The sequence below is a fragment of the Kogia breviceps genome, chromosome 2 (assembly GCF_026419965.1).
Source record: "Kogia breviceps isolate mKogBre1 chromosome 2, mKogBre1 haplotype 1, whole genome shotgun sequence".
NCBI classification, from domain to species: Eukaryota; Metazoa; Chordata; class Mammalia; order Artiodactyla; family Physeteridae; genus Kogia; species Kogia breviceps.
In genome coordinates this window covers 52,480,752-52,493,964 of record NC_081311.1, presented here as the reverse complement: position 1 = coordinate 52,493,964, position 13,213 = coordinate 52,480,752, and positions in this window count along the sequence as shown.

Here is a 13,213-nt window from a genome sequence, read left to right as displayed (position 1 = left end):
CTATCAAACTACCACTGGCATTTTTCATAGAACTAGAACAAAACAAATTGCATAGTTTGAGTGGAAACACAAAAGACCCCGAATAGCCAAGCAATCCTGAGAAAGAAAAATGGAGCTGGAGCAATCAGGCTCCCTGACTTCAGACTATGCTACAAAGCTACAGTAATCAAGACAGTATGGTACTGGCACAAAAACAGAAATATAGACCAATGTCACAGGATAGCAAGCCCAGAGATAAACCCACACACATACGATCACCTTATTTTTGATAATGGAGGCAAGAATATAGAGTGGAGAAAAGACAGCCTCTTCAATAAGTGGTGCTGGGAAAACTGGACAGCTACTTGTAAAAGAATGAAATTAGAACACTCCCAAACACCCTACACAAAAATAAACTTAAGATAGATTAAGACCTAAATGTAAGGCCAGACACTATAAAACCCTTAGAGGAAAACATAGGCAGAACACTTTATGACATTAATCACAGCAAGATACTTTTTAACCCTTCTCCTAGAGAAATGAAAATTAAAACAAAGATAAACAAATGGGGCCTAATGAAACTTAAAAGCTTTTGCACTGCAAAGGAAACCATAAACAAGACCAAAAGACAACCCTCAGAATGGGAGAAAATATTTGCAAATGAATCAACGGAGAAAGGATTAATATCCAAAATTTACAAGCAGCTCATGAAGGTCAATATCAGAACAACAAAAACCCAATCCAAAAATGAGGAGAAGACCGAAAGAGACATTTCTCCAAAGACAATATGCAGATTGCCAACAAACATATGAAGGGATGCTCAACATCATTAATCATTAGAGAAATGCAAATCAAAACTACAATGAGGGGGCTTTCCTGGTGGTGCAGTGGTTGAGAGTCTGCCTGCTGATGCAGGGGATATGGGTTTGTGCCCCAGTCTGGGAAGATGCCACATGCCACGGAATGGCTAGGCCTGTGAGCCATAGCCACTAAGCCTGTGCGTCCGGAGCCTGGGCTCCACAATGGGAGAGGCCACAACAGTGAGAGCCCCGCGTACCAGTTAAAAAAAAAAACACACCAAAAAACTATTATGAGGTATCTCCTCACACCAGTCAGAATCACCATCATCCAAAAATCTACAAACAATAAATGTTGGAGGGGGTGTGGAGAAAAGGGAACCCTCTTGCACTGTTGGTGGGAATGTAAATTTATACAGCCACTATGGAGAACAGTATGGAGGTTCCTTAAAAAAACTAAACAAAACTACCATACAACCCAGCAATTCCACTACTGGGCATATACCCTGAGAAAATAATTCAAAAAGAGTCATGTACCACAATGTTCATTGCACCTGTCTTTACAATAGCCAGGTCATGGAAGCAACCTAAGTGTCCACTGACAGATGAATGGATAAAGAAGATGTGGCACAAGGCTTCCCTGGTGGCGCAGTGCTTAAGAATCCTCCTGCCAGTGCAGGGGACATGGGCTTATGCCCCGGTCTGGGAAGATCCCACATACTGTGGAGTGGCTAGGCCCATGAGCCACAACTACTGAGCCTGCACGTCTGGAGCCTGTGCTCCACAACTGGAGAGCCTGCGACAGTGAGAGGCCGCGTGCCACGATGAAGAGTGGCCCCTGCTCTCCACAACTGGAGAAAGCCCACACACAGAAATGAAGACCCAGCACAGCCAAAAATAAATAAATAAATATTTTTTTAAAAAAGATGTGGCACATATATACAATGTAATATTATTCAGCCATAAAAGAAATTAAATTGAGTTATTTGTAGTGAGGTGGGTGGATCTAGAGTATGTCATACAGAATGAACTAACTCAAAGAGAAAAATACCGTATGCTAACACATAAATATGGAATCTTAAAAAAAAAAAAAAAGGTTATGAAGAACCTAGGGGCAGGAGAGTAATAAAGACACAGACCTACTAGAGAATAGGCTTGAGGACATGGGGAGGGGGAAGGGTAATCTAGGACGACATGAGAGAGTGGCATGGACTTATATATACTAGCAAATATAACATACATAGCTAGTGAGAAGCAGCTGCATAGCACAGGGAGATCAGCTCCATGCTTTGTGACCACCTGAAGGGATGGGTTAGGGAGGATGGGAGGGAGGGAGTTGCAAGAGGGACGAGATATGGGGATATATGTGTATGTATAGCTGATTCACTGTTAGAAAGCAAAAACTAACACAACAATGTAAAGCAATTTTATTCCAATAAAGATGTTAAAAAAAAAACACCCCAAAACTACACTGATATATATATTGAAACTTCAGAAAATCAAAGGTAAACAAAAAATCTTGAAAGAGCCAGAGGATAAAAACACTTTATCTATAGAGTAACAAGGTAAGAATTACATCTGAATTCTCCCTAGAAACCATGCACAGAAGAGAAAAATGAAGTGAAATATTTAAAGTAATGAGAAAAAAACCCTACCAACATAGAAGTCTATACATTGCAAAACCGTTATTCAAATGTGAAGGAAATACACTTTCTCAGACAAAAAAATAAAATTGGGAGAATCTGTTGCCAACAGATCTGTCTTAAATGTTCAAAGAAGTTTTTTCAGAAAGAATGATATAAGTCAGAAACTCAGACCAACAAAAAGAAAGGAAGAGCATTGAAAAAGGGATGAGAAGGTAAAACACAATATTTATCTTTCTTATTTATTACAACAGTTTGTTCAAAGTAATAATAGCTGGATTTATAAACACCAGATAATACACTTTTATTTACCTTTCTCTTAATCATACATACCAATGTATGTTGAAATTACAGAAACTCGATCCTAGTAGCATTTTTCCCGGAATGCTTGACAGAAGTTAAGTCCAGAATAAAACGCTTAGGAGGCAGTTACTAAATTCATGCTGATGGATTAACTGAATGATGGCCTGTACTATATAGTACTCTATGGTTCACACTAAACTGACACCTATTATTTGATATCTTTACTTCCCATTCAAGCCAACAGTGAGTTAGATACTTTACAGATAAGGAAGTTGAGGTTCAGAGAGGGTCTAGGATTTATTCAAGCTTCCTGGTTCCATGTATTTTGTTGTTACTACTATTCCATAGTTTCTGAATGAATGATTATTTTAAAGAAAGGATGGAAATTCATTTCCTTTTACACTGGCTTAAGATAATGTGCTTTGGTGGAGCTCAAGATGGTGGAGTAGAAGGATGTGCATTCATTCTTTCTTATAAGAACACTGGAATCACAACTAATTACTGAACAACTATCAACCAAAAAACACTGGAACCTACCAAAAAAGATACCCTACATCCAAAGACAAAGGAGAAGCCATGACAACATGGTTGGAGGGGCACAATCAGAATAAAATCAAATTCCATACCCTACAGGTGGTTGACCCACGGACTGGAAAACAATTATACCACAGAAGTTCTCCCACTGGAGTGAAAGTTCTGAGCCCCACGCCAGGCTTTTCAGGCTGCTGGCCCAGGAATGGGAGGAGTCCCCAGTGATTCTGGCTTTGAAGGCCAGCAGGACTTGATTGCAGGATTTCTACAGGACCGGGGGAAACAGAAACTCCACTCTTGCAGGGCACACACAAAGTCTTGTGCATACCAGCACCCAGGGGAAAAAAGCAGTGACCCCATAAGAGACTGGGCCAGATCTACCTGTTAGTTTTGGAGGGTCTCCTGCAGAGGTGGGGGGCACCTGTGGCTCACTGTGGGGACAAAGACACTGGCAGCAACAGTTCTTGGAAGTACTCACTGTACTGAGCCCTCCCAGAGGCCACCATTAGCCCCACCAAACAGCCTGTAGGCTCCAGTGCTGCATCACCTCAGGCCGAACAACCAACAGAGAGGGAACATAGCCCAACCCATCAGCAGCCAAGCAGATTAAAGTTTTACTGAGCATGGCCCTGCCCATCGAAGGACAAGACCCAACACCAGTCCCTCCCATCAGAAAGCTTGCACAAGCTACTTAGATAGCCTCATCCACCAGAGGGCAGACAGAAGCAAGAAGAGCTACAATCCTGCAGCCTGCAGAATGAAAACCACAATCACAGAAAGTTAGACAAAATGAAACAGAAGAGGATTCTGTCCCAGATGAAGGAAGAGGATAAAACCCCAGAAAAACAACTAAGTGAAGTGGAGATAGGCAACCTTCCAGAAAAAGAATTCAGAATAATGATAGGGAAGATGATCCATAATATCAGAAATTCAGGCACGCATCGAGAAGATTCAAGAAATGTTTAACAAAGACCTAGAAGAACTAAAGAAGAAACAAACAGAGATGAACAATTCAATAACTGAAATGAAAAATACACTAGAAGGAATCAATAGCAGAATAACTGAGGCAGAGAACAGATAAGTGACCTAGAAGACAGAAAGGTGGAAACCACTGCCACAGAACAGAATAAAGGAAAAAGAATGAAAAGAAATGAAGACAGTCTAAGAGACCACTAGGACAACATTAAACACACCAACATTTGCATTACAGGGATCATAGAAGGAGAAGAGAGAAAGGACCTGAGAAAATATTTGAAGAGATAATAGCTGGAAACTTCCCTAACATGGGAAAGGAAACAGTCACCCAAGTCCAGGAAGCATAGAGTCTCAGGCAGGATGAACGCAAGGAGGCACACGCTGAGACACATAGCAATCAAACTGATAACAAATTAAAGACAAAGAAAAAATATTAAAAGCAACAAGGGGAAAATGACAAATTACAAGCAAACTCCTGTAAGGTTATCAGCTGATTTCTCAGCAGAAACTCTGCAGGTCAGAAGGGAGTGGCATGATATATTTAAAGTGATGAAAACGAAGAAACTACAACCAAAAATACCCTATCGAGCAAGGCTCTCATTCAGATTTGATGGAGAAATAAAAAGCTTTACAAACAAACAAAAGCTAAGAGAATTCAGCACCACCGACCAACTTTGCAACAAATGCTAAAGGAACTCTTCTAGGCGGGAAAAATACCAGCAACTTAAAACTACCTTGTACCTATATAGACTACAATATCAAAACCTCATGGGAACAGTAAACCCCAAAACTACAATAGATATACACACATAAAAAAGAAAAAGCAACCCAAACACAACACTAAATATGGTCATCAAACCACAAGAGAAGAGAACAAAAGAGGAAGGGAAGAAAAAAGACCTACAAAAACAAACCCAGAACGATTAAGAAAATGGCAATAGGAACATACATATCGATAATTACCTTAAATGTATATGGATTAAATGGTCCAACCAAAAGACATAGACAAGCTTAATGGATACAAAGACAAGACCCATATAAACACTGTCTATCAGAGACCCACTTCAGACCTAGGACACATACAGACAAAGTGAGCAGATGGAAAAAGATATTCCATGCAAATTGAAATCAAAAGAAAGCTGGAGTAGCAATACTCATATCAGACAAAATAGACTTTAAAATAAAGACTGTTATAAGTGACAAAGAAGGACACTAACTAATGATCAAAAGGGATCAATCCAGTAAGATATAATGACCATAAATATATATGCACCCAACATAGAACCACCTCAGTATATAAGGCAAATACTAACAGCCATAAAGGGAGAAATCAACAGTAACACAATAATAGTGGGGGACTTTAACACCCCATTTTCATCAATGGACAGATCACCCAGACAGAAAATCAATAAGGAAACATAGGCCTTAAATGACACATTAGAGCAGATGGACTTAACTGATATTTATAGAGCACTCCATCCAAAAGCATCAGAATACACTTTCTTCTCAAGTGCACACAGAACATTCTCCATGATTGACCACATGCTGGGCCACAAAATGAGCCTTGGTAAATTTAAGGAAACTGAAAACATATCAAGCATCTTTTCTAACCACAACACTATGAGATTAGAAGTCAACTACAAGAAAAAACTGTAAAAACATGAACGTGTGGAGGCTAAACAATGTTACTAAACAACCAATGGATCACTGAAGAAATCAAAGAGGAAATCAAAAAATATCCAGAGACAAATGAAAATGAAAGAACAAAGATCCAAAACATATGGGATGCAGCAAAAGCAGTTCTAAGAGGGAAGTTTACAGAGATACAAACTTACCTCAGGAAACAAGAAATATCTCAAATAAACAACATAATTTTACTCCTAAAGCAACTAAAGAAAGAAGAACAAACAAAACCTAAAGTTAGTAAAAGGAAAATATCATAAAGACCAGAGGAGAAATAAATGAAATAGAGACAAGGAAAACAACAGAAAAGATCAATGAAACTAAAAGCTGGTTCTTTCAAAAGATAAACAGAATTGATAATAAACCAGTACCCAAATTTATCAAGAAAAAAAGGGAGAGAACTCAAGTCAATAAAATTAGAAATGAAAAAAGAGAAGTTACAATGGATACCACAGAAGTACAAAGCATCATAAGAGACTCCTACAAGCAACTGTATGCCAATAAAATGGACGACCTGGAAGAAATGGACAAATTCTTAGAAAGGTACAATCTCCCAAGACTGAACCAGGAAGAAATAGAAAATATAAACAGACCAATCACATGCACTGAAATTGAAACTGTGATTAAAAAACTCCCAACAAATTCCAGGACCTGAGGCCTTCACAGGTGAATTCTATCAAACATTTAGAGAAGAACACCAATCCTTATCCTTCTGAAATTCTTCCAAAATATTGCAGAGTAAGGAAAACTCACAAACTCATTCTGTGAGGCCACCATCACCCTGATACCAAAAACAAAGTTACAGCAAAAAAAGAAAATTACAGGCCAATATCACTGATGAACATAGGCACAAAAATCCTCAACAAAATACTAGCAATCTGAACTGCTAAAATCCCACCATGATCAAGTGGGATTTATCCCAGTGATGTAAGGATTTTTCAAATCTGCAAATCAATCAGTGTGATACACCATTATCAACAAATTGAAGAATAAAAACCATATAATCATCTCAATAGATACAGAAAAAGCTTTTGACAAAATTCAACATGCATTTATGATAAAAAACTCTCCAGAAATTAGGCAGAGGGAACATTCCTCAACATAATAAAGATCAAAAATGACAAACCTACAAATAACATCATCAATGGTGAAAAACTGAAATCATTTCCTGTAAGATCAGGAACAAGACAAGGATGTCTACTCTCACCACTATTATTCAACATAGTTTTGGGAGTCCTAGCTATGGTAATCAGAGAAGAAAAAGAAATAAAAGGAATACAGGTTGGAAAAGAAGAAGTAAAACTGTCACTGTTTGCAGATGACACGCTACTATATGTAGAAAATCCTAAAGACACTACCAGAAAACTAGTAGACCTCATCAATGAATCTGGTAAAGTTGCAGGTTACAAAATTAATACACAGAAATCTACTGCATTTCTATACACTAACAACAAAAGACTGGAAGGAGAAATTCAAGAAAGAATACCATTTACCATCACATCAAAAAGAATAAAATACCTAGGAATAAACCTACCTAAGGAGACAAAAGACCTATGCTCCAAAAACTGTAAGATGCTGATGAAAGAAATTGAAGATGACACAAACAGATGAAAAAATATACCATGTTCTTGGATTGGAAAAATCAATATTGTAAACATGACTATACTACCCAAGGCAATCTACAGATTCAGTGCAATCTCTATCAAATTATCAATGGCATTTTTCACAGAACTACAACAAAAAATCTTAAAATTTATATGAAGACACAAAAGACACTGAATAGCAAAAGCAATCTTGAGAAAAAAAAAGCAGAGCTGGAGGAATCATGCTCCCTGACTTCAGACTATACTACAAAGCTATAGTCATCAAAATAGTATGGTACTGGCACAAAAATAGAAATACAGATCAATAGAACAGGATAGAAAGCCCAGAAATAAACCCACGCACCTATGGTCAATTAATCTACAACAAAGGAGGCAAGACTATACAATGGGGCAAAGACAATCTCTTCAATACATGGTGCTGGGAAACCAGGACAGCTACATGTAACGAAAACAAAATTACAACATTCTTTAACACCATACACAAAAATAAGCTCAATATGGATTAAAGACCTAAGTGTAAGACCAGACACTATAAAGCTCTTAGAGGAAACATAGGCAGAACACTCTGACATAAATTGCAGCAATATCTTTTTGATCCACCTTTCAGAGTAATGGAAATAAAAACAAAAATATACAAATGGGACCTAATTGAACTCAAAAGCTTTTGCACAGCAAAAGAAACCATAAACAAAGTGGAAAGATAACTCACAGATTGGGAGAAAATATTTGTAAATGATGTGACTGACATGGGATTTGTCTCCAAAATTTACAAAAGCTCATGTGGCTTAATATCATCAAAACAAACAACCCAATCAAAAGATGGGCAGAAGACATAAATAGACCTTTCTCCAAAGACATACAGATGGTAAAGAGGCCCGTGAAAAGATGTTCAACATTACTAATTATTAGAGAAACGCAAATCAAATCTACAATGAGATATCATCTCACGCCAGTCAAAATGGCTATCATCAAAAATTCTACCAACATTAAATGCTGGAGAGGGCGTGGAGAGAAGGGAACCATCCTCCATTGCTGGTAAGAATGTAAATTGGTACAGCCACTATTCAGAACAGTATGGAGGTTCCTTAAAAAACTAAAAATAGAGTTGCCGTATGATCCTGCAATCCCCCTCCTTAGGCATATATCTGGACAGAAACGTGGTCTGAAAGGATACATGCACCTGAATGTTCATCACAGCACTGTTTACAACAGTCAAGACATGGAAGCAAGCAAAATGTCCATCAACAGAAGAACGGATAAAGAAGATGTAGTACACATATGCAATGGAATATTAGCCATTAAAAAGAATAAAATAATGCCATTTGCAGCAACATGGATGGACCTAGAGATTGTCATACTGAGTGAAGTAAGTCAGACAGAAATATGATATCACTTATATGTGGACTCTAAAAATAAATTATACAAATGTACTTATTTACAAAACAGAAACAAACTAACAGACTTAGAGAACTGAACTTATGGTTACCAGGGGAGAAGAGTGGAGGGGAAGGGATAGTTAGGAGGTTTGGGATTCACATGTACACACTGCTATATTAAAATGGATAACCAACAAGGACTTACTGCGTAGCACAGGGAACTCTGCTCAATATCATGTAACAACATAAATGGGAAAAGAATTTGGAAAAGAATAGATATGTGTATACATATAACTGAATCACTCTGTTGTACACCTGAAATTATCACAAGATTGTAAATCAACTATACTCCAATATAAAACAAAAAGTTAAAGGAAAAAGATAATGTACTTTATTTGTAGACATCATTTTCCTAAATGCATTTATCTCTGCTTACATTCCCCATATACTTATCATTTTTAATGATTCTCTCCCTAATAAGGATACCTTCTAAGAAATATATCCAAAGATTTTCTTTTTGCAGTTAATGTACTATAGAAAGCTAATGATTATTGACCACCAAGACTTGTTCACTACTCTGCTAAATTCATTCACAAAATGTTTTACTTGATAGCCACATAAACTCTGTTACACTTTTAAGGAACTAACCATTCCTTATTTTATAGGTTAAAGGAGTTAAATTACTTTCCTGAAGTCACATAATTAGAGAGCCAGAATTCAGAACCAGATCAGAGTGAAAATTAATGTGGCTTCATATGAAAAACAATGACCGTACTCCTTGCATTGGGATGCAATGTATGAATTTTGCCATATACACCCAAGGTCTTCCTATTAGAATTTTTCTTTTTTGGTTTGCTTCTTTTATGACTTGTCCAGGTACATTTTTATCAAATAGAGCTTTTAAAACACCAACATCTTTTTACTACCAAAGATTTTTGGTCATCATAGGCACTATATTGAATGCTTAAATGTACTAAACAGTCACATCTTTGGCTTTGAAATAGGAGATCCTTTCCCATGACAATAATTTAAAGCCCTTATTTTTCAAGCGGTGCTCCTTAAGAACGTAAGTGATGCACATTTATATCCTAGCTAGCTCTGAATCATTATCATGCTGGTATTCTGAGAATCAGAGAACAAGTTGTTTAGGGAGAAATTTTATAGAACATCACCTGGTATTTCAGAACATACAACAGAATGTGAACATGTAACTGAGTCCATTGAGCTCCAGAGGAGGGTCCATCTGAATGTAAAAAGTAAGAGCCAATGGGCTTCCCTGGTGGCGCAGTGGTTGACAGTCCGCCTGCCAATGCAGGGGACATGGGTTTGTGCCCTGGTCCAGGAAGATCCCACGTGCCACGGAGCGGCTGGGCCCGTGAGCCATGGCCGCTGAGCCTCCGTGTCCGGAGCCTGTGCTCCGCAACAAGAGAGGCCACAACAGTGAGAGGCCCGCGTACCGCAAAAAACAAAAAAAAGTAAGAGCCAAGTAACTTAATGAGGGATTGAGGAAAATAAGGTCCCTAGCTCAGGGACTATATGAGGACAACTTTTTTTTTTAGCTAAAATGCTTTCTCATTATATACACTGTTTCCTCATGTGTATGTATAGAAAAATATATACTGCAATATTTTCCTTTCCCAAATACTACGTAGAGGGCAAAAAGTGTGCCATATACAAATGGCATTGTTAACATGTATTTCAATCAACTGATGACAAATGAAGCTACTATTCATACATGCCCTCTTAAGACTGTGATGAAAGAGCTAAGACAAGATTCCAGATTCTGTCTGCCAGAGTTGGAAAATAAAGGCAGACATTGCAATGGAGTAGGAATGGGTTCTTCCCTTTGGACCACACAATATAAACTATCAGCTCTAACCTGCAGAGTGGATGAGGGCAACAGTGAATGGCCAGTGTCTAGCTAGGAAGCTGCATGTAGCAAGGTAAAACTGTGAAGATACTTGTGAAAACTGCTTATTTAGAAAGGAAACTAAGACCTTACTTTCCTTCCTCCTTAGTTTTCTCCAGGACAAATGACCAGACAGACACAGTGTGGTCAGGGATAGGTCAAGAGGACTGAAATATTTATTGCCATATCTTTAGAGGGTTCAAGTGCTGATGGTCCAGATATCTCACTTGTGGAGACAGGAGAAGAGGATATATCAGGCTCCTTGTGTCTTTATAATTTTTCTTTGTTTGTACAGCTTCATATTAAGGGTGTTCAATTTGATTTAAGTTGACTCATAAAAGTTTAGGAAAAAATTGTAGCTAAGAGTCATTGTTGAACAATAGGATTTTTAACTGAAATTCAATCTAATCCAGGGCCACTGGAATCAAGGTAAGATTCAGGTAAGAAAGACATGAGTTGAAATCTATGGGCCACTGGGAGGAAGGGATGTTTCACTGGTCAGACTTTATTAACAATAAATAAAGCTTTGGTAAGGACTCTGGTGGCCTTAGAGAATGATTACACAACATTGAATAAGCAGATGTGAGGAACAGAGCAGGGCAAATTGGAAGTTAGTGTAAGAGTTTATATAAAGTAATATGAATAACTCTAAAAGTTATGTGGATTTAAGAGTATCTCAAAGGAGCAATGAGATTGAGGAAGACACCTACAAGTCTTCATGAACCAAATTTCTTAATATGAGACCATTTTTTTCTTTATTCATCCAGCCCCAAATTAAAACACAAACATCCCATAAGTATAAGTTTAAGGTGAAGTGCCCTGCCCACGGATGGTATAGTTGCTTAAGTATTGGAATTGGGATGTGATGATATACCAGATTGGTGGGGTTAGTAGGTAGCAGTTTTGAAGGTCTCTCCATAATGGTCAGGGCAGCAAAAAATTTCTAGATTACTTAGTAATATGTCCTCTCTAAGACGAATTAACAGTTATCTGCCTAAATATTCTCCCTTAACCCAGCTTCTGAATACTGATAATTCACCTTACAGCAAAGAACATGAGCCAGGAACCAGGAAATCAGTGAAAAGAAAAAAAGTCATGTACTATGATAAGCTGTCTGAGAAATACAAATGAGCAAAAGGCCAGCAAACACAGCAGCCAGCGGCAATTAGGAGAGCTTTGTGGAGACCTGAGGATGACTGGTGAAAAATATCAACAATGTTAATGATATGTTTGGGATGAAGCCCTGGATCTTATTGCCCTGCTGTACCCTATAATCATTCAGATCTTCAACAAAAATTTACTAGCATAAAATTTGGGGACAGGCATTGTGCCAAATACTAGGGCATTTGATGAAAAAAAGACAATATTTACTCTCAAGGAGTCACATTCTACTAAGGAATACACACAAGCAGATGCAGAATCATATGCTGATTCATTCTTGGAAATTACAGGGTTCTACAAGAGCACATTTAGAAAGCTCCTACTCCAGCCTCTAGGGGTGGGCAGAGAAAAGACCAAGGGAGCTGGACTGGAGTGAGTAGGTGGCCTCAGCATAGAAAGGTAGCCACTGTATAGGCTGGCACGAATCTCAAGCAATAGAGAGTATTGCATAATGTAAAGAAAGACGTGGTCCAGAAAAATAGCACAGTGGATGAAGGTGTCAAACTCACTTCTTTACCCCCAAGTTATTTCAGGAGTGTGATATGCATGTGATTGATTTGAGAGAGGAGAAGAAAAATAGTACCTTCTATGAAAGATCTTTTCTAAAGACATAGAGTTAGAGTTCAATTCTATGAAGAGAGTGAAAACACAAGAGAAAATATTTGCCACACAATACTGGGTTCCAGATTCAAAAGTGATGGATCAAATAGTTGGATGAGAAGAAAGAATTATCAACGATGAAGAAGCTGAGATAATCGTAGAGAATATCTGAACCAAGATACTTTTGACTAGGACCATTAAAGAAGAATAATGATAATCTGAATGATCACAGGTTAGCTAATAACAACATTTCTAAACCCATTAGCTCCTGCTCACTGCTGGACTGTAGGATTGTCACTTCTCTGGAAGAAGTCATCTGTGCCCTGATTACATTGTGTCTCTGAGGGATCGTAATCCTGGTGCTAGGCCAGCATGTTACAAATCTTGGAAGTTGCTTATAAGTTGCACAAACTAAGTGCTTTTCATCAAGTGTCTTCTGAGACTTGATACTTGGAGTCCTGAGCAACTTACTTTTAAGAGCTACTCTCTCCATATAAAAATGAGAGCAATGGGAGAGAAACAAAATTGCACGAAAGAGTTAAAGATAATTTATACACATTTAAATAGGCTAACTGTTCTAACCAAATTCTTTTCACTTCTTTCCCTGTGACATTTTTGGGAGAATATTTTAAGACTGACTTCCATATCAATT